Genomic DNA, 23,197 nt, shown 5'->3' on the forward strand with positions numbered 1-23,197 from the left:
ATTTCTGAACAGCGAGTGTACCTGTCTGATTCTTGCTTTGGAAGCTTCCTCTCAGGGGTGTACTCCACCCTGTGAGGTGTGGGGTGTCAGATTGCCCCTAGTGGGGGATGTCTCCCAGTTAGGCTACTCAGGGGTCAGGGACCCACTTGAGCAGGGAGTCTGTCCCTTCTCAGATCTCAACCTCCGTGTTGGGAGATCCACTGCTCTCTTCAAAGCTGTCAGACAGAGTCCTTTGCCTCTGCAGAGGTTTCGGCTGTGTTTCTTATTGCCCTGTCCCCAGAGGTGGAGTCTACAGAGACAGGCAGGTTTCCTTGAGCTGCTGTGAGCTCCACCCAGTTCGAGCTTCCCAGCAGCTTTGTTTACCTACTTAAGCCTCAGCAATGGCGGGCGCCCCTCCCCCAGCCTCGTTGCTGCCTTGCAGGTAGATCACAGACTGCTGTGCTAGCAATGAGGGAGGCTCCGTGGGTGTGGGACCCTCCCGGCCAGGTGTGGGATATGATCTCCTGGTGTGCCTGATTGCTTAAAGCGCAGTATTGGGGTGGGAGTTACCCGATTTTCCAGGTGTTGTGTGTCTCAGTTCCCCTGGCTAGGAAAAGGGATTCCCTTCCCCCTTGTGCTTCCCAGGTGAGGCGATGCCTCGCCCTGCTTCAGCTCTTGCTGGTCGGGCTGCAGCAGCTGACCAGCACCGATCGTCCGGCACTCCCCAATGAGATGAACCCAGTACCTCAGTTGAAAATGCAGAAATCACCGGTCTTCTGTGTCGCTCGCGCTGGGAGTTGGAGACTGGAGCTGTTCCTATTCGGCCATCTTGCTCCGCCCCCCGAGTTCATTAAGTTTTTCATGATAGATCCTTTTTTGATTTAGTTCATCTTCATTACTATGGTTCATTTTGAATTGGTGCTTTAAATTGCAGCCTTTTTACATAGATACACTATGTTTGCATATTAAACATAAGAATATTATTAAGTTCTACTAAATAATATGGTCTTTTAATTTTCCATGAACACTTATCCTTCTTGGTTTAACTTTTATAAGCTTACTGTTATTAGACACACACAGAAAAATATTATCTACTTGAAAAAAAATTCAAGCACAATGACAAAAGAAATTTTTAGTTTCAGTATCAGAGAGGAGGCTAGAGGAAGTCATAGAAACTGACCAACCAGGAAGCAGCCAATGATCGGCTCTAGATGATTCTTACTGTGTGAGAATGTTGCCATCTAATCGTAGCTTTTCCAATTTTCCAGATGAACGTGGAAATTCAGATTTTTGACCTAAAATCTCATGATTTTGGAGTGTTGGTCCAAAATTGTTTCAATTTCCATAAACAAAAATAATCATAATTACACCTATATCTGGTTTATTATTATATCCACAACTTTGACCCTTAAGCTTCCCCAACAAATCTCCATCTTTTTATAAAAGATGAAACCAAGATTCAGAAAATTGAGATTTGCCCAAATGTATAAACCATGATAATGAATATAAAACATAAATTATGCTAGGAGATAATAGTGGCATTCATTCTATTTAAAATACATCTAACATTAATAAATTGTGATTGAATTTTGAATCCACCTGCCAGTGAAAATTAAAGCCAAAGAAGTAAACTCTACCAAAATAACACAGATCACCATCTGTCTTAGATTATTTCACATTCAACCTAAATGTAGGTTTAGGCCAGATGATATCTCGATTTTTGTTATTTCATTATTAGACATATAAAGACAGACTCCCAATAACATTTTAAACCAAGAGCCTCATAGCAAAGTAAATTTTAAAATGCGCAATTACTCTATGATTTTAGATGGACATTAACACCTAATCTAGGACAAAAATTTTCCCTGACTAAACTCTCCTAACTGGCTCTTTGGACAGAGTCAGACACTATTCAACCTATTGCATAGCTTTACCCTCTGGCACTTAAACAGCAAGGCCAAAAGAATCGCATTAAAAATGAAATGAATTTGGTAAACATTCAGTATAGTCAGTGCCAGTGGGAAATAAAGGTCTGTTGATTTTGCCAAACTATTAGAATGATTTGGTGAGCATATGAAAATATTATAAAAGGGCATTTCTTATCTTTCAGAATATTTTCCCCTAGCGGTGTGACTTTTCTAGGCAAAAGTAAATATAATTATGTTTTAACATCAGTATATGTTAACCTACACGTTCAAAGACAGAAATAAAACCCATTGGACACCTTAAGGTTAATTAGTTTAAAATTTTTATGCTAAATACAAATGAAGCTTATAATACTTCAGTATCATTTGTCCTCAGCATATAATATTAAAACATTCTAGTTGAATAAGATTGAGCATTAAGATAATGCTCTTAAATTGCCTTATATCATTGATATTCAATAAATTCGTGCTACTCTATCCTGAAATTGTACATCTTAGAAATACAATAGCAAATTTCAGCACTATTCTTTCTTCCTAAATATACTAAGTTAACATTACCTTATAACTTGTTTGGTGTAAAAGGAGAGCCTGCAGCATAAAGAACATGATTTCTTGCAGTGTCTCCAAAATTCATGGAAATGTTTCCAAGCATGAAATTCTCCATAAAACAAGCACAATGAACGTACATGTGTACACTATGAGGAGCGAAGACGAGCAGAGTTAAAGAGTTGATGACAAACTGCACAACATGTGGGCCCCGGGCATGAAATTTCTAATAATATTAGATTTTTGTCTTTGAAAAATATCTATCTTACTGTAAACATCTTTCATTAGAGATAACTTCTAAAGATCTGGGCACTTAGAATATTTATGACAGATGATGAAGCTCTGTGAGGAGGAGAATGGAGATCTTTGTAAACCGTCTTCCTGAGCTCCCATACTCAAACTCGTCTTGTTCCAATGACCATTCTGAGGCTGACTCCCTGGCTGAATTCAGCAAATGTTTATTGAGTTCCCATAAGGTACAGGTGCTCTTTTAGTTACTGTGCATAGAGCAATGAACAAAACAGACCAACTTCCTGTCCATGAGGGCCAACATTCCAGTGGGGAAAGGCAGACAATAAACAAGAGAATGGGTAAATATATTAAAATTGCATAGCAGTAAGTACTACATCAAAAAGTTAAACTCAGTAGAAGTATTGAGTGGGCTGGCATTGATCTTTGAAAACATAGGCTAAAATTTTATTTATATCATGAATCCTTAAAGTATAAATATTTGCATTTGTGTACTATCTCCACTCTCTTTTAATCTTTATAATTGACCTTAATTTTACGTAATGATAATGTAGATGAGGGAAAAATACTTTACTTTGAAGAAAGCAAGTCTAGAGTATCTCGTTTTAGACTCCACGCTTAAGCATGCTCCAGTTTACTTTGTGTGCACAACAGAAAGGGAAAACTGCTGCCCTCATATAATCTTTCTCTGTGGATTTTCATTCTAATAAAACATGTATTTTCATTTAGTAGACACATTATGGTTGGGGGACGTTCATCCTCTTATTCTCCTCCAACAAAATAGTGAAGTATCCCATCAGTGGTCCAGTTGGCGTGGGTTCCTAAAAATGCTTTTTCAAAGCGCGGGTTGAGATCTGAGGCTCCGTCTATTAGTCAAGTGAAAAGAATCCTCTAGAGTGAAATTATCCTCATCCTCACTATGAAACAGACAGAAGAAAGTGAGTTTTCAGTTGGATAGTGTAATTGGGCTCTTTAGAGAATATTAACACACAAAGTGAGTGCGGGTGCTGAACAATATTTCTTGTGAAATATAGCATGTGCAATGGTACACATGTAATGCTAGTAAACACAATTTCCTTAATAATATATAATACATTAAATACAAATATCTAGAATGCCTTAAAATCTATAGAATAGATTTACTAGATTTATATTATAACTAATTCAATTCTGAATTTTGTAGGACTGTGAGCTAATTCTTTCACTTTTACTTCATGGTTTGGTCCTCAGCTAGGCCCATGTTAATTATTTTATAGCATTTCTTTTTTAATTTTGTATGCCATATTTCAAGGAAGAATACAAATTTATTCTTCATTGGAAAAATTGCTGTTTTTTTTTTAAATTAAGGGCACTTAAAATTTTTAACCAATATATTTCTAACAATGTATGCAAAAGTGAAAAGAAAAATGATATGAGCAAAAAACATGTGAATTCCTATGTTGAGACAATCTCTAGCCAGAATTTATAAAGATTTAGAAGATCCAAGGATAGCAGAATGCAGTCCATAGATCTACAGAGTAAATCCGTGTGTGTGAGTGGCGGGTGGTGGTGTGGTTGGGGGTGCACATGTAAGCCAGGGCAATTGGTGAATAACTCCTCATGAAGGCAAATATATATATATATATATATATATATATATATATATATATATATATATATCAAGGTTGTTTTTATTATTGTAAAATTACATAACTGTAATAAGCAGGGATATAAAAGATTAATCAGCCACACCAATTCATGCTCATTGTTTTCAATAAATTCTCAGGTAAGAACAGAAGGAACATGTGTGTAACACTTTTATCTTGAAGATTTACAGCACTTTTAATTGAAAAGCAATACATATTTACCAGAAAATTATCAGGTGGAAAAGAAGACAAGAGAAATAGGTAAGGAAGACTGAATATATTTATATCATTTGAAAACAAACATAACATTTTTGTGAATTAATTTTAACACATCGCAATTCTCACATTAGTGACTCATCACCATTTTATCTTTGCTCCCCCATCAATGTAAACTGGGAGAAAACTGATAATGTTTTCATTCAGTATTCATTGATGCTACATTCAGTTTCATTACTAGTCCTTGAGAAGACTACTGCATCAAAGTTGCAACTGAATATGACCTGACAGTAGAGCTAAAATTCAATTGCTTAAAAACCAGTTCGATAAAAGTTGTGTTAGGGAAAGGCTGTATTTAGGGAAAAGGTATTAGGAAAGGCAAGACAGATGATGGGAGCAGAAATAATCACCTGAACATTGCTCAAGATTTGTTTGAGGATCATTGATTTTGTTTGTTTGTTTGTTTAAGGAACTCAAGACTCTAGTAATTACATCAGAAGACAGACCTACAAAGAGTGAACATTTCTGGTCATCACAGTCTATAACAAATTAAAGGACTAATTTTATGCTGACCCTAAGGAAACCAATGTATCAATTAGACAAAGTGGTTTCCTGGAGCAAATCTTCTCAATATACTTTTATATTTCATCAAGCTTGCAGGGCCCTATGTTTACATCTAGCTAACCATGAGTCCTAGAAAGAGCAATTACAAATTCTATGGTGGGCTCTTTCTGAATGTACTCATTGACTCCTTCTCTGTCTGAAGGCAAAATGATTATTTATTGATTGATTCTTTTATTTATATTGCTAATAAAATTAAGCAGTGATTAATCTGCTTAGTCAAGTAGGTATCGTGCTAAGTAATAAAAATACCAATGTGAATGAAAAAACTCCAGATATTACTTTCTAATAGGAAAGATAGGCAAATATTGATAGTATATTATTAGAATGAAAAGGATTAGACTTGTAATATAAATATACAAAGTGTGATGGGAACACCAGTTTGAATACCTGATCCTATTATTTGTTTGTTTTTGATAGAGCGTAGTGCCTCAGGAACATGGATTCAGATCCATTTGTTTCTTCAAATCCATTTGATTTTCTACCTGTGAGGCCAGACTTTAAAGGGAGTATTAGTATAACCATCTGAAAAGCGGGGAAAGGAATGCAATGTTAAAAAAAAAAAAAAATAAAGGAAGGGAAAAGAAGGGAAGGGAAAAAAAGGCAAGTAGTAGTGAAGGGAAGGGAGAGGGAAGGAAAGGAGGAGGGATGAAGAGAGAAAGGGAGAGAGAAAAGAAGGAAATAAATATAGACACCAAAGGTCTTTTAGCAAAGGATTATCAATGCTGTTCTTAAAATAATGATTACATGCTTGATGTCTACCAGGAATAAACATCATCTTGTTACCAAAGCCCTTTTGGTAGACTTTTGGAAAAGGTAAACCCTCATAATTTGCTTTCTTCTAGAAATTATGAGAGCAAGTAAAACAAAAAGAAATTTTCGAAAGTAAAAATAATCTTATAAATTAATCATGTGGAAGGCAAAATAGAGCCATTGTTTACTTGATTCATTTACTCATTTATATTGCTAATAAAAATCAAGCAATCATTAATCTCCTTGGTCAACAATCTGGAAAAGTGGGGGTATTCAATGTCCAAATGTTTATTAACGTGTCACGGAAAAACAAGGTGACCCAGGTATAACTATCAGATATTATATGTAGACAAGTACCCAATTTCAGTTTTGGAGTATCCATAAAGCTGTACCTCTCTACCCAGACAGGCATAATGAAGTGCAGAGTTAAACAGTTATCCAGTAAATTTGATGGACTAAAAAAAGCAATCGAAAAAAATTCTACACTTTTTTAGAGTTTTGGAGTATACATAAAGATGTACTTCTTTGTACCCAGACAGGCATAATGAAGTACAGAGTTAAACAGTTATTCAGTACATTTGATGAATTAAAAAAAAGAGCAATCTACAAAATTCTACATTTCATTTTTAATGAATTTTATTCATAAATGTCCAACAGTCTTTATTGGAGAGACTCAATAGTATCTCTACGTCTGTATCTTAGATTATACTAAGGTGGTCTTTAGAAGTTACCACCTTGTAGACAGGGAGAAAAGTAAGTATTGAGAATGTGTTCAGATCTCAAACTCTGATTATTTTCACTTTGCCCTCCATATAGAAATGCTCTGAGTAAACATTTGCCCTTCTGAGTTGCCAAGTTATCATTTTAATATCAAAGATTTCTAAGCATCACATATTATAAAGTGGAGTACATCAGGTAGCTATTCAACTTTACAGCCTCTAATCCAACTGTAACTTTTAGCTATACATTTCCACTATTTTTATGGCCTCCCTAAACTTAATTTATAGTCTTTTCAAGGTTTCTTCAGCAGCTTCAGAGAGTTTTGACATCTAATCAGTTTTCCTTTTGAGAACGTGACTCTGCAGTCTGGGGGGATGGACATATTAGAGGTATTCAGGTCAACTGGTAGTTACCCTTGCCTTAATAATATTGTATACCCAGAGAACTCCCATAAAACTTTTAGATTCTTGGTTTTATTTCTCCTTCAGTGTTTTCTGACCCCTCTTCCAAGCCTATAATTTTATATTAGGAAAAAAGAATAAGAGCTAGACAACTTGTACCAGAAATTTTTTAAAGTTAGCTTTCTTTTTAGAAAACCAGAATTTGTCACATAGTAACAATTGTACTAAATGCCATAATGGACAGAATTAACATGTCTATCATTCCCTGTCATAAATGTTAATACATGAAGCTTAATTGTCAACTGCAAGATTCTATTAAAATAGTGTAAGTGGAATATTAAAAAACATTTCTAAAGTATGTTATTAAATTGTTTGCATCATTTTTAATTCCTACAAACTTTACAATGGAAAAAGATCTTTTGGCTGTATTAGTAGACTTTTATTATCCAAAAGCCATAGAATTTTAAAACATATAGAAGGATTGGTTTGGGTTTTAGCTTTTGCTTCCATCCTACTCATGTCACCAAGAAAATTAATCTGGTGGCCTCTGACTAAATACATGACAGAATGAAGTGATTGGTAACTTCTCACAAATGTAGCTGAAAACTAAACAATAAATGTCTTAATGTCAAAACAGAAATGCTTTTCAGATCATTCACATATTGTGTTTTCATACAGGCTAGATTCATACTGAGTTTCGAATATCCCATTGTCAAAATCAACTGACCAAGCCTTTTTCTAAACATGCATGTGTCTTTAATTGTACTTAGTCTATAATCTTACCATAATCCAATAGGAAATTTAGTAAGACAAGAACAGAATCCTGGAATGTTGTTTGGGCTTTTGATTTTTTTTTTTTTTTTTTCCTATTTGCAGGGTAAAAGGATACTGCAGCTAATCCAAGGAGAAAAATAAGTGTGATCTCAAGGGAATGCATTTTATTGATTATAGCAAAGAAGGGGGAGTAAGTTCAATTGGCTCTCACTACTTAGTCTTGACATAGATGCAACTTTGCTGAGAAGAAAACGAGTATGAGGTAATGCCATCATAAATAATTGCTTAAATCATCTCGGCACTATGGAAGCAGAAATTTTGTAAAGGGAGAAGGGGAAAGCACTGTAAATGTAAAAGCATGGTAAGACAAGCTCTTAAGATAATTGAGGATTTTTCATTGAGTAGTAGCTTTATACAATATATGGCTTTAAATCCAAATTTGGAGTATCCTCTAGTTAATAACTGCAGATCAAAGCAGATTTTACTTTTTTTTTTTTTTACTACTAGCTTTAGTTACTACAAAAAGAATCAAAGGGGCTAATGGATTATATACAATTAAATAGCCTCCCATCCAATATTGTACAGTGACACAAGTAGGAGAGCATGTTTGTTACAAATAGCTGAAAAGCTTTTAAATGTATTTCTCGTATAAATATTGAAATCAATATCTATCTCTCGATTTAAAAAAGAAAAATCCAACAATGGATTTCATGAAGAACATTAAGATGTACAGTGGTCTAGTATAATTTCCAGGACTTATTCTTGCCTTTTGGGGGAAAGCTAATATTAATGATGGAGTGGAAAATGAAATGTCATAGGATGTACTCTGTGTCTATTTTTCCAAAACACTTCCTCACATCAGTAAAACATCTACTGTGATTAAACCTAACGCAATGTTTTCAAAAATTTTACTTCTTTTTAACTTGTAATTTAACAAAATAAACTATTAGATAATAATAGAAGTCAGGTACCCTACTAAATGATTTACATCTATCATTTCCTTTAATCTTACCAAAAACAAACAAACAAACACAGAGTAAGTATTATCATCTCTACTTTCTGGGGAGAGTAACTGTAGCATGGAAAGGTTAAGCAGTTTGCATTAGTTCCCACAACCAGTAAATTGGGGGCAGTCATCACAAGGAAGTCAGCTTTGCGGAGGCTCAAAGTAGGGCCTTAGAGGAAGAAGCTCAGGATGGGATCTTTTGTGCCATCTGCCACCTGTATGACTTTTCTGATAAATGTGTTAACCTACATGTGTCTCAATTTCCTCTTCAGTAAATTGAGGTAATAACCTCAAAGTTTGGTTATGGGTATTAAATGTGTTAATATTGCTAAGACACTACAATACAGAGCGTTTGGTAAATAAATAAAAGGTCTAACTTTTCAAAACGAGATTTTCCGTTGTATCTAACAACACTATCCCATTACTAGCTTCCTAGAGTGGTTTGTTTCTGTTAGATGTGTCATCCATGAAATATGTATAGGAAGCAATTTGGAAAATTATGCAATGTACAAAATTGGTAAATCTTTGGTAAAATGGAGCTCAGTTGAGAAACGGTCAACATAACTCATGAAAATAATTTTTTAAAAAATGATTTTAATGCTTGAACCTGACAGGCCATCAACTATAAAGATACCTAACAAAGAAAGCCTATTTGTTGTTGTTGTTGTTTTTAAACCAAGAGATAGTACTTTGGAATTTACTTAAGAAACTGCAAAAGTACCTATAAAATCCCTCATGAGAATGATTCTATTTAATAGATTGTTATTTCAAGTAATTCTTATTCAAAATGTGATTTTCCATCAAAGATTACCAACAGTAGCTTCCATAACTCCACTAACAATGTTTTTCAAAATGTTATATTTTGAATGAATGTTAATCTGACATTTATATAATGTCTTTTATTTGCAAATAGGACCTTATGCTTAAAAAAACTCAGAAAGGGAACCTAAGAATTATTCCAATCAAAACACAGACATAAAATAATATCATTAAATGCAATCTACAAAAAATATTGTTAATAATTAGATCTTTTCAACTGCTTGTCCAGCCGTGTATTGGGTGGCATTATGTAGTAAATACATTTTTCACTGTATAGTAAAAAGCAAGAATACTTTACATAATACAAGTCTTTACAACATAGACTACAGCTTAGGTCTTATTTTAATTCTCCAATTCTAGCCCTAAGAAATGAGACTTTTAGTAATCTGATTTGATATTTTTCAACTTCCTTTGTCCATAGGTCTAAATTTTATTAAATTACTTGTGCTAGGAACTCCCTTTTACATTTAATCATAGATTGGCATAGGAAGCAGTGCATCTTGTAAATATTTAAGAACATGAAATGAGAATGAACTTCTTACTTAATAGTGTTTCCACCAAGTAATAAAAGTATGATATATTGATAAATATAATGTACTAAGAAGATTACAGATATATTTCATTTTACTCAATAGATGCCTAAAAAGTTGTATATAAATCACATCTTTTTCAAATTGAACCATAATATAAATAAAATGGGAGAATGTGCAGAGAACTCTGCTGTGCCCCTAACCTCCCTTTTTCTTTCTTAAAGAAAGACAACATCTGATCAGGCAGGTGTTCCCTGGAGGACTCCCTGGTTCCTCTAGGTGAGAGAAGCGCCAAAGCATGCAGATAAAGAGCAGGGAACTTCAACCCAGTGCCTAAATGGAGAATGGTAACCTGATGGCTAGAGGATCACTGATCAAAAAGAACAGAAAGTACTGTGCCCGCTGCCTCTCACAGGATTTCAGCCACTCAATAAATCCCAGTAGCAGAACTAGAGAAAAGTGAGGAGTTCAAGAAGACTGACAGACCTAAATGAACATAACCTGGACAGGAGAAGCAAGTGAAACACACAGAGCAGACAGAATCTAATGAAAAATAATTAGAATAGACAGGCATTATTTTAACACCACTGCAATAACAACACAAAGAGGCCTCAGAAGGAATTTCAAGCTCAATACACACGGCACACACACACACATACACACACACACACACACATATTTTCTCTATCCCTCTATTTTTTTTCTAATTCTTAATAGTATTTATGAACTTAATTTTACAAAGTATCAGAAAGATTTTTTAAAAAAAGAAAAAAAAACCTAAGCTACAAAAAGGCCTACAAATCAAAATAACCATGGCCTATTCATACCGAGTAAAACGAAAATGTTAGAACGATATAATGTCTACACACTAAGAAGAGGTAAGGACTCTAGGTTACAAGTAGAGCTTCAAGTCAAATATCATTGTTATCAGGGTGAAAAAAAGATGCTTTTGGAAATACAAGGATTTGAAATATATCAACTCATATGCCAAATGTAAGAAAAATATTCCAGGAATAATTATAAACAAACCAGTAAATCCCAACCTATACAGGAGAATGAGAAGATAGTGAAGAGTGGTAGATTATTAAACCTTGAGTTGTTTATGGATATATAGAATAAATGACAATGTATAGCTTCAATATTACATAGAGATTTATGAAGAAATATAATCTGTTAAAAATGTAATAATTGCATAGAAGTAAAAGTAAAAGCCATCTAAGACGTAGAATCTTAAGTGGCTTTCAGATTATAGAAGTCATAGCAAAGATGTCTTAAAAGTCTCACTGGAGAAGACAGAGAGTAGGGGAATAGAAGCATCTGGCATGTCCTATCTTATTAAGAGGGATAGAAAGAGAAAAAGTGGGGGTTAGGGAATTTTATATGATAATAGAGAAATATATGTTCATTTGTAAGTACTATGAAAAAGAAGTTACCTCTAGTATAATGAAAGAATTATTGAGAAATTTCAAATTAAAAAAGGACAACTCTATACCTGAAAAACAAGGAAATCATGGAAAATTGAAAGAAAAAAACTACAATAAACAATAAACAGTAAACAAAAATATGATGAAAATATCTAATATTGTTATGCTACATGAAAACAGTTATTCTGTTACCAGAAAGAAACACTATTACAAGAAAGAAAGAACACTAAATAAAGCATGAAAATTCTAAGTTATGTTCCTCAGTTCAATTCAATAAGAAAACAAATCAAGATTGGAAATATCATCAGTCACAGTGGGATTTAATATTAAAGCCATTAAGCAAAAGAACACTCTAAAACTAACCTCTGGATCGATGCAAATGGGTCACTATGGAAGTTATAGCCAAGGGAAATTTTTTAACCTTACATGTTTTCATTATTTAGAGTGCTAAGAAGGGTATTATATAGTGTTAAAATTCACAATTTAGGAAAGAAATTGAGTCAAAACCCTTTATGTGTCAAATAACAACTATAAAAAAACTATTCAAAGTGTAAATCTACATTGACAAAATTATACTGGGAAATCTCAATAGATTTTTTTTTAATTATATGATTAAGAATTAAATAAGTAAGATAATGAAGAATTTAAGGACTACAACCAGTGAATTCTTTTAATAGATTAATTCTTCAAATTTAGAATATATTTACATGTCCATGAAACAAAAGCTAATTATGTATTTATATACAATCTCTGATATTATAATTTAAATACATATGAATAAATGATGTCCTACATATTTAATCTAATGGAACTTAAATTTTCACATCTAAAGTAGCCTTTAGATAAAAACCAACGCATCAGTGAAATCTTTACCTTAAAAGAAGCATTTACTTTTGAATATTTTTATTATAGAAGGAAAAATTATAAAGAAGAATTTAGAATCACATTAAGAATGGGAAAATGCATACTAAAATAAGAGGTAAATACTAATAAAAATCTCAATAGACAACAAAATAAAAGACAGGAAAAGGATTATATAAATTAATTCAGAAAACATTGAAAACAGAAACAAAAACACCAAATGCATGTGTATGGGAGAGAGAAACTTTTGGGAATTTAAAGAAAAAGAATGAGGGCCAGCAATGTTATTTAACTTGATTTATCCATTCCACAATGTATACATATATCAAAACATGTGTACATCATATTTTTTTCAATAAAAAATAAGGTGGCTCACGTCTGTAATACTAACACTCTGGGAGGCCGAGGTGGGAGAATTTCTTGAAGGCAGGAGTTTGAGACCAGCCAGGGCTATAAAGTGAGACCCTGGCTCTCAAAAAAAAAAAGATAAAAAAGGCAGAACATGGAACATGGGTGTGCATACCTTTAGTTCCAGCTACTCAGGAAGCTGAGGTGGGAGGATCCCTTGAGACCAGGAGTTCAAGGCTGCAGTGAACTATGATTGATTACACCACTATGCTCCAGCCTAAGTGACACACGGAGATCCCATCTCTAAAAATAAAAGAAAAAAAAAAAAGAAAAGGAAAAGTAGACATGAGTTTAGGAAAGAATACCTCCAAAGAAAGCCAGGAGATAATTATTGGTTCAACTGTTGTAGAGCTTGGGAGGAAACCACAGCTGTCTGGTAAACAGGTAAAAATCGTTAAATTTTTGATTACGTTGTTAAAGGCCAGGAACGCCTGAGACTGTAAACCCATGGGAAGTTTACATCCACACACATGTTCTTCTTCAGAGATCTTCAATCAGAACTCATAAGAAAAATTAGGAGCAGGGCAAGAGATCGGAACAGCCAGAAATTGGGAAAAATTAAATGAGAAATAGGTCTGAAGTCATGGCGGGAGAATTTTCTCATTTCTCTCAGTAACAAAAAGAAAAAAATCATAAGAATACAGACCTGTAAATAACATGATTTAAAAATTTGACTTAAGTCGACCTAATAGTCATTGCCTAGTAAACATGTATCTGTATATCTAATGACCCTATAATTTGTCTCTGTCGACATGAGAAATGGATGCATATGTGTGTAACAGGGTATACACAAGAATTTTATACAGCATTATCTATAATATTGCAAAGAGAGAACTCATTCCAAATGTTGATCATCAGTGAAATAAAGTATGGTACATCCATACTATATGACCCTGAAAGTTAATGAAAAAGTGTTACACACAATAATATGTATGAATATTTGAAAAGAATATTCAAAATTTGAAATATGTCAGGTACAAACGAATACCTAGTTTATGATTCCACTAAAATTTATGAAATAAACTGTCGTATTTAAAAATGCGTGTTCTCCTAAGTAAAAGTGCAAGCCAAACCAAAGTAATTCCCGTGGAACTTAGGATACTGTTTAAGTTTGGGAGGTAGCGTGTAGTGATGAGGAAGCAGCATGAGATCTTTGAGTTTTGACAATGTTCTAGATCCCAACCTCGAAAGACATTACACAGGTCTTTGCGTGCGCTAACCCACTGAACAATATGTTTTTTTTTTATTCAATCATCTGTATGTGTTCAAGCAATTAAGAATGCTTGTAACACTCAAAAACATTAAAAATGTTTCAACAATAAATATGCTAAATATGGCAAAGTATTAAAAATTGTTAAAGCTCTGTGATCATTTCTGTTTGAAAATGTCAGCTAAAAAGTTTAAAATGCATTTAGAGTATAAAACAGGTAAAAATATATTATTTTCTCTCTGCCTATTTTTATATATTTTATAGATTTTAATAATATTTATTAGACTTAAGGGCTGTCTTCTGTCTCTCCTAGTAGTGGATCTAAGCAGCTAAATTGGTAAAGGAGTTTTAAAGGGAGATAATGATATCTAACTATAGATTTGCCAAACGAAAAAGTCCAAAAGCACATGGAATAACTAAATGAGTCCCCACCCGAGTCGCACCGTTTTCTAGAATCTTGAAATAGAGATTACAATTAGTTTTCAAATCTGGAAGGACTTTTTCTAGTAACAGAACCATTAAACATTTAAATAATACTTATCTTCCCAGTTTGGGGATTTAAAATTAACACCTGGTTTATATTACTGCAGAGACTGCCATTTAATAAACTGCTCTGCGTTCTAAGACATGTGCCTTGGAAATGACAAAAGTACAATCACCAATTCCCATTGCCAATAGGTAAGGAAACCCAGATAAGTTTTTAGGAAATGGCTTTTATGTAAACTCGTAAATTCTTTCATTGTTTTCATTTTTAACAAACATACTTTCAATATAAAATTCAAATATTTATAAAAACAGGTATGGTATTTCAGCTATCAAATCTTAGAACTTTTGAACTTCATCCTAAATGGAATCCAGAAATCTGCCTCATGATAATTCAAAAATGAGTAATGTTAGTCTTGCCATAGTAGATACTTCTCTGTAAAACATAAGCTTGGTGTAAGATGAAATACTGTTTTGTGTGTTCTTTACGTCTCTTAACCACCTATAATCTTCTTCCCAAACTCTTCAATAATCTATCCCCAAACTACCATCCTCCATACCATCCTCTCCAAAACACCCTATTTTTCCTTGGAAAACATTTTTCCTTGGAAAAAAATATTCCTGCTAGATAGCCTCTTTTTTTGTTTCTAATGTAGTTGTATATCTTGAATATATTCTTAAATGGCCCAGCAGTCTCTACATGTGTGAGTATGCATATCCACAAGTCTTCAGAATGTCTTAAGGATGTCAATGATCCCTCTAATAGTAAATGCAAAATTGTATGTGCATTTGATAGTTTCATTACTTTTCAAAACATGTCTGTGACCCCAGGAAGTTTAAAATATGTATATAAAAGGAGCATAGCTAAGTTGTCTGAATTAATGTACAATGACTTTTACACATATCATTTAAAGATTCAAGACATTCTTCCCATGACCTACAATGCAAAATATAAAAATAAAATAGAAAAAAACATAATATTTCAATTTCTTCTCATATAATACAGAAGAGAAGAGGAAACACTACAATAGAGAAGCAAAATAACTTACTTTTAAGTAAAATTGGATGACCCATCACCAGATAATAGTCATAGCAAAAAGGTGGAAAATTTCAAAGGTTCTGTGAACTCAAAATGACTAAAAACTATTCATATAAATGCAGAACTAAATTGTATGGATTAATCTGAAATAACTTTCCCACCGAATATGTCACATGGAAGTTGATGACGTTCTCTGTGCAACTTGCAATGAGCATGACTAAAATATAAAAATATCTGAAAATATTTATTCACTTCTTACATACAGACAAGAGTATATTAAAATAAGTTGAAAAGCAAAATTTTTAAGTAAAATTTTATAAAGCACCACCAAATAACAATCCCACCAAAAAATTCAAAAATTGTCTTTTAGATGATATGTTTTGTTTTATCCACATAAACAGTTTAATCATGTAAATGTACCGTCTTTAGGTGTCATATATAGTTCTCAATATCAAGAAAGTTTTTTGAAATATATGCTTTTATATATGACAGCCTTTAATAAAACAAGTTGCGGGCCAGGGGCGGTGGCTCACGCCTGTAATCTCAACAATTTGGGAGGCGAGGCAGGTGGATCATGAGGTCAGGAGTTCAAGACCAGCCTGGCCAACATGGTGAATCCCCTGTCTCTACTAAAAATACAAAAATTAGCTGGGTGTGGTAGCACGTGCCTGTAATCCCAGCTACTCAGGAGGCTGAGGCAGGAGAACTGCTTGAACCAGAGGTAGCAGTGAGTGAGATCACGCCACTGCAGTCCAGCCTGGGCTACAGAGAGAGACTCTGTCTCAAACAAACAAACAAAAAAAGTTACTTTTCAAGGTTGAATACTCACCTTATACTACTGCACTGTTGCTTACTATATCACACAAAGAAAATTGAACACCGTGCCCTGTTATGAAGATGCATTATGAGTAAGATGGCAGGAATTTTTTTAAAAGTACTTGAATAATCAATGAGAGAACAGACAGAATCTGCAGAAGTTGAACATCAATTATATAGTTGTGAATATAGAGAAAAATTGCTGCCAACTTTCATCAGTCTTCCAGGCAAAGAGAATATACGTTTGTTTTGATCCACAGCTTAAATAAAGCCTGCTGTCATTTCCTACTGCAGCCCATTTCCCAATATGAGCATTTTTACATTGATTTTTTTATCTCTGCTTCTGTAGAAAACACTCTTATCAATGACCACAGTAGCTAAGTAGATCTGTATAATAAAAAAAAGAAGTTTACCGAACTGACAGCATGGAATTCAGGTAAATCATGAAAGAAAAAAAATCTAACATTTGATTCTCTTGTATTCTTGGAACGGGAAGTGGATCACCATGTTCCAGTGAGTGTTCCAATAGCTGTTTATAAAAAATCATTTATTGAAGACTTTTATATAAATTATGTACAGTCCCCTACCTGAGGAATTGGTGTTGAAAAGTAAAAACCATGGCTGTCTTCTAACAATAAGAAAAGTTGGAACTTCCATTATTATTCCCATAATATAAACTTTAAGAAAATTGTACAATTCTTTTCTTCTACCACTACTTCAAAATACACAAACCCAAATAAAATAAAGGGGAAGTGGCATTAGGGACAGTTTTACACCGTAACAGTGAATACATTTTCATAAGCTATCATTTTGCTGACATGAAAGGGACATGTTGATTTAAGCACATACATAAATGCACATATATATTTAAGCATATATCTATAATATGTGCTTCAATCGATATATATATATATATATATCATCACCATATATGTGAACCCGGCTTCCTGCTCTCAGGAAGCTTATTCTACAGTAGAGGGCACAAGCATGAATCAATTGTATGAGAAAATGTAAAACTAGAACACTGACCACTGCTACCAAAGACAGCTACAGCTTCCTCAACAGGCTGTTGACACAAAGCAATTGGCATGATCTGCTGACTGTTCTGACTCAACCCTGTCAATTAATAATAAAACTGGGATCATAGCCAGAACTTCGTCTCCAACAACAGTACTCTCAGTCACAGGTCACAAGCTATGAGATGACAAAAGATGCATCATTGGATGCTTTCTGTACCACACTATCCATACCACACTACATATATATATATATGTGTGTGAGTGTGTTTGTATGTGTGTGTATATATATATCTCACACTATATATATATATCACTATCTGTACCACACTATATATATATATCACTATATATAGATATATATATCACTATATATACATATCACAGTATATATCTATCACTCTGTACCACACTATATATATACACACACATATACATATATACATATATACATACACACACACACACACACACATATATATATATATAAAATATCACCATCAAGAGAAAAATTTACTTCATGTTTATCCATGGGTCCAAGGATAGCCAATGTTCCAGTTTTACATTTTTCTCTTACAATTGATTCATGCTTGTGTTCTCTACGATAGAATAATATATAATATATAGCTATAGAATAAGTTCCCCGAGAGCAGAAAGGGGGGTCCACATTTTGTTGTTCACTATCACATCTCTAGGGACCCACATGAGAGGGAGGAGTAGCAGCAGAGAGACAAGAGAGATGAAGAAATCAGAAAAACAAGCCTGAAAAAGAGGGGAAAAAAATCAACTTTAATGGTAATAGTTTATAAATTTTAACAGTGAAAATTTTTACAAGCAAAGATTTATATGAGTTTTATGAGACCTTCACTAAAGAGAAACAGTAAGCTTAATGTCTTATATTTCTTAGTTCTCTAGTACAATTTTAAATACATTTAAATCTTATGATAATTTTAACTTAAAACTTAATTTTCCTCAGAAAATGCTTTAAATGAAATAAATATATTTTTATCAAATACCCTGCCTTCAGAACTTCCTCTCAATCATTTAAGATTATTGTTCATATGGAACCAAAAAAGAGCCCGCATCTCCAAGACAATCCTAAGTCAAAAGAACAAAGCTGGAGGCATCACGCTACCTGACTTCAAACTATACTACAAGGCTACAGTAACCAAAACAGCATGGTACTGGTACCAAAACAGAGATATAGACCAATGGAACAGAACAGAGTCCTCAGAAATAATACCACACATCTACAGCCATCTGATCTTTGACAAACCTGAGAGAAACAAGAAATGGGGAAAGGATTCCCTATTTAATAAATGGTGCTGGGAAAATTGGCTAGCCATAAGTAGAAAGCTGAAACTGGATCCTTTCCTTACTCCTTATACGAAAATTAATTCAAGATGGATTAGAGACTTAAATGTTAGACCTAATACCATAAAAATCCTAGAGGAAAACCTAGGTAGTACCATTCAGGACATAGGCATGGGCAAAGACTTCATGTCTAAAACACCAAAAGCAACGGCAGCAAAAGCCAAACTTGACAAATGGGATCTCATTAAACTAAAGAGCTTCTGCACAGCAAAAGAAACTACCATCAGAGTGAACAGGCAACCTACAGAATGGGAGAAAATTTTTGCAATCTACTCATCTGACAAAGGGCTAATATCCAGAACCTACAAAGAACTCAAACAAATTTACAAGAAAAAAGCAAACAACCCCATCAAAAAGTGGGCAAAGGATATGAACAGACATTTCTCAAAAGAAGACATTCATACAGCCAACAGACACATGAAAAAATGCTCATCATCACTGGCCATCAGAGAAATGCAGATCAAAACCACAATGAGATACCATCTCACACCAGTTAGAATGGCGATCATTAAAAAGTCAGGAAACAACAGGTGCTGGAGAGGATGTGGAGAAATAGGAACACTTTTACACTGTTGGTGGGATTGTAAACTAGTTCAACCATTATGGAAAACAGTATGGCGATTCCTCAAGGATCTAGAACTAGATGTACCATATGACCCAGCCATCCCATTACTGGGTATATACCCAAAGGATTATAAATTATGCTGCTATAAAGACACATGCACACGTATGTTTATTGCAGCACTATTCACAATAGCAAAGACTTGGAATCAACCCAAATGTCCATCAGTGACAGATTGGATTAAGAAAATGTGGCACATATACACCATGGAATACTATGCAGCCATCAAAAAGGATGAGTTTGTGTCCTTTGTAGGGACATGGATGCAGCTGGAAACCATCATTCTTAGCAAACTATCACAAGAACAGAAAACCAAACACCGCATGTTCTCACTCATAGGTGGGAACTGAACAATGAGATCACTTGGACTCAGGAAGGGGAACATCACACACAGGGGCCTATCATGGGGAGGGGGGAGGGGGGAGGGATTGCATTGGGAGTTATACCTGATGTAAATGACGAGTTGATGGGTGCAGCACACCAATATGGCACAAGTATACATATGTAACAAACCTGCACGTTATGCACATGTACCCTACAACTTAAAGTATAATAATTATAAATAAACTTAAAAAAAAAAAAAAAAAGATTATTGTTCAAATTTTCTACCCATTAATCTTTTGAAGTTGAACAGATTGCTTCTTTTTTGGTCCAACCTTCTGATTCTAAGCTCAAAATGTTTCTCTGTAGTTACATCCTGAATAAACCCAATATTGTTTAATTCAAAGAGGCAGGAAAAGGAAACCTCTAAGAAGAACTGGGAGGTGATTAACTGCAGTTGCGGCCGCCTAGCCTGGCCTGGAACACACCTCTCCTCTGCTTCCTGCGGCTTTTCATTAATATTGTACCAAGTTCAGCAAGAATCAGACTTGCTGGTAACAGGTTAACAGGCTCCCACAGAGAAAAAGCATCTATTCAGCCGTCAGGTGCATAACAGCAGGTTGCAAGTTAACTTATTGCGATCTTTCCTAACACCCTCTTTCTTCCCACCAAGCCACACACAGGCAGCTGATGACACTGAAAGAGAGTATTTTCTTTATAGTGAAAAACCATTTACCTGAGTTCTCTCAAAAAGAGTCCAATTACCCTATGAGCATCCACAATATTCTACACAGGCACCATCCAGCACAGAAGAGACTTTCTGAACGGAGCTTCCTGTGGCAGTATAAATACAAAGCAAAAAGACATACGAAGACATGTATTTTAATGTGCTAAATTGTCATTATGGTGGGAGTTTCCTGTGTGTGCAGACTGTCATATATAATCATCATCAGAGGGGTGAGAAAAGTGGAAAAGCAAAATCAAACACACAGTTGTTATAAGCTTCCTTGAGAAAACATTATTTGGGGAGTCATAAGAACGTCTGACAACTTGTATAAAGGCGTATTTCAACCTTCTCATATACTCTCATCTCATTTACGTAATAGCCATTTTATTACTGTTATCCAATTTTGAGAGTTGAAACCTCTGATTTCATGATTTCATAGATAATTATGGAAGAGCTGTGAGCCAAATTCTGATCTTTTGTGTTAAGGGCAGTGGTTAAGTTTTATATGGCCTTTTCTTACCTCCATTCCACAACCTCTCACCCCTTTCTTTTTCTAGCATAAGATAGTTACAAATTTTGAGGGTTTCTTAAGCTTATTCTTGAATTTTCACTCTGGGATGAAACAACATGTATCAGAAAGCAGAAACTTATCAGAAAATTAGGCATTGTGGCCAGTCAAATTAAATTTTGGTCCCTGATTACATCCAGGCTATTAAGATCGTTTCTGAGTGTTCTTGTCCCTATTATTTTTTTTTTTTGTCTAAATTAGGGAGTATAGTTCTTAACTATGAGTAAATTCTTTGTATCTGAAAGAAGAAACAACTTTAGCACTGTGCTGAGTAAAGAATCTGTTTGATATAATACCATTATAAATACATTTAAATCAAATTACCTAAACTGCTTAATGTTTCCATTTTTAGTCCCCAGACTATCTTTATGAAAAACACTTCAAGTGCAACAATGATCATAATATGCTTGTTATTACCAATGTTAAAAATCCTTATCCAGTAATGAAAGTTTACATTGCTTCTGTTTGCTAAAAAATACCACAAATTGAATATTTTTTGTTTATGTAAATGTTAATGTGCATTGTTATTACTGGTTTCAATGATGAAAATAACAATTACAATAACGTTTTATTTAAGGAGTGGTGAGTCCTTACAATGTCCATAAAAGGAATTAATTTTGTGTTTGTTACTATTACTAAAACTGTCCTTTTTTAAAATTTCAAATTAAAAGGAGATTTTGTTTGAAATGTTATTTTATATAACTTAACAACAACCAGAATTGCATTATTTAGCATTCTAAAATTGAATCAGAAACTGAGTTTCTCTTGTTAATGAAGATCCTAAGGCTTCACAAGATGTGTGCACCAACTAAATCATTAAAAGAAAAAAAAAAACAGCTAAAATTGATTAGTGCCATGACATTAGCAGGGGCAGCAGAGGAAGGACTTCCAAAAATCTATTTCTCCATGAAAGCAATGAGAACACTGAAAAAATTGTCAAAATCTATTTTATCACAACTCTGAAGGTTAACCAAGGCTTTCAATAAACTTAGAAGTGTTTATTCAAGAAAAATGGCTAAACAACGAAGATTGTGGTGTTTTAACACGCTCTATTTCCATCTTCCTATCCCCAGCTACGTGGTAGCCATGAAAATCAACAGCCCTGCAATTACTGTACTAATAAAACCAACAGCCTAGTAGCTACCAGAGGGGGAGCAAACACTCATTGGAAACTATCCAGACACCCCATTTGCAGTGCATTATGATCATCTGAACTGTCTGACAGTTCCTCAAATCATCCACAAACAGGGCTTGTCTTTATTTGACCTAACTCAAAGCTTTTCTCACAACAACCAGATTTTTCCTTGGGGCATCTGCCAAAAACAGTCAACAGCAAATGTCTGAGAAACAAACAATAAAAGAACGAAGAATAGACAGAGATTCAGATACCTGTGGAAAACGATCAAGTAGACTAACATACAGTTAATTGGAGCCCCAGATATAAGGAAAACAAAAAAGAGGCACAATGAATACTTGGATAAATGATGTACAAAAGCTCTCTAAATTTCAAGAAAAACATTCATTAACCAACACATTCAAAAAATTCAACTCCAAATAGGATAAACTCAAATATATATGTGTGTGTGTGTAATTTGTTTATACCTATGTAATTTAAGAGATAGTTACATAAAGAAAAAATTATTGAACTGTATTGATGTACAAGTAACACATAAAGATGCAATTTTACAATGAAAACATGGAGGAGGAAATAAAATGAAAACGAAGAGGAAATAAAAGTATATAGCAGTGAAGATCCATAGATTATTAAATTGTTGTTAATCTGAACTAGATGATTATATATTAAGCTGTTAATTGTAATGCATAGGGCAACCAGTAAGAAAATAACTCAAAAATATATAATAAAAGAACTGACAAGGAAATTAAACTTTTACACAAGAAAATATCTGCTTAGCACACATACAAAAAGATGATAATTGAGAAACAGAGGAATAAACATACAAAGAAATGAGACATACACAGTACAAATAACAAGGTAGAAGAGGTAAGTCCTGCCCTATCAGTAAACATACTAAATGCAAAGGTATCTACACTTCAATTAAAAGCACAGATTAACAGAATGTTGTTTTTTGTTAAATTAAACTCTGTGGTGTCTACAGCAGATACACTTTAGACTTGAGACCAAAAAAAAAAAAAAAAAGTTGAA

General features: G+C 33.9%; 1 long non-coding RNA gene across 1 annotated transcript in view; it reads left to right on the plus strand.

The window, feature by feature from the left end:
* Nucleotides 1-4,462: 4,462 nt before the first annotated feature.
* LOC105466624 (uncharacterized) overlaps nt 4,463-23,197 on the plus strand; it is a 49,700-nt gene continuing 30,965 nt past the window's right edge. Inside the window, exons 1-2 of the long non-coding RNA XR_978330.2 lie at nt 4,463-4,585; nt 7,912-8,071. This is a non-coding gene — a long non-coding RNA (uncharacterized lncRNA). The remainder of the gene's footprint in view (nt 4,586-7,911; nt 8,072-23,197) is intronic.

This window comes from Macaca nemestrina, chromosome 3 (genome assembly GCF_043159975.1).
Source record: "Macaca nemestrina isolate mMacNem1 chromosome 3, mMacNem.hap1, whole genome shotgun sequence".
NCBI classification, from domain to species: domain Eukaryota; kingdom Metazoa; phylum Chordata; class Mammalia; order Primates; family Cercopithecidae; genus Macaca; species Macaca nemestrina.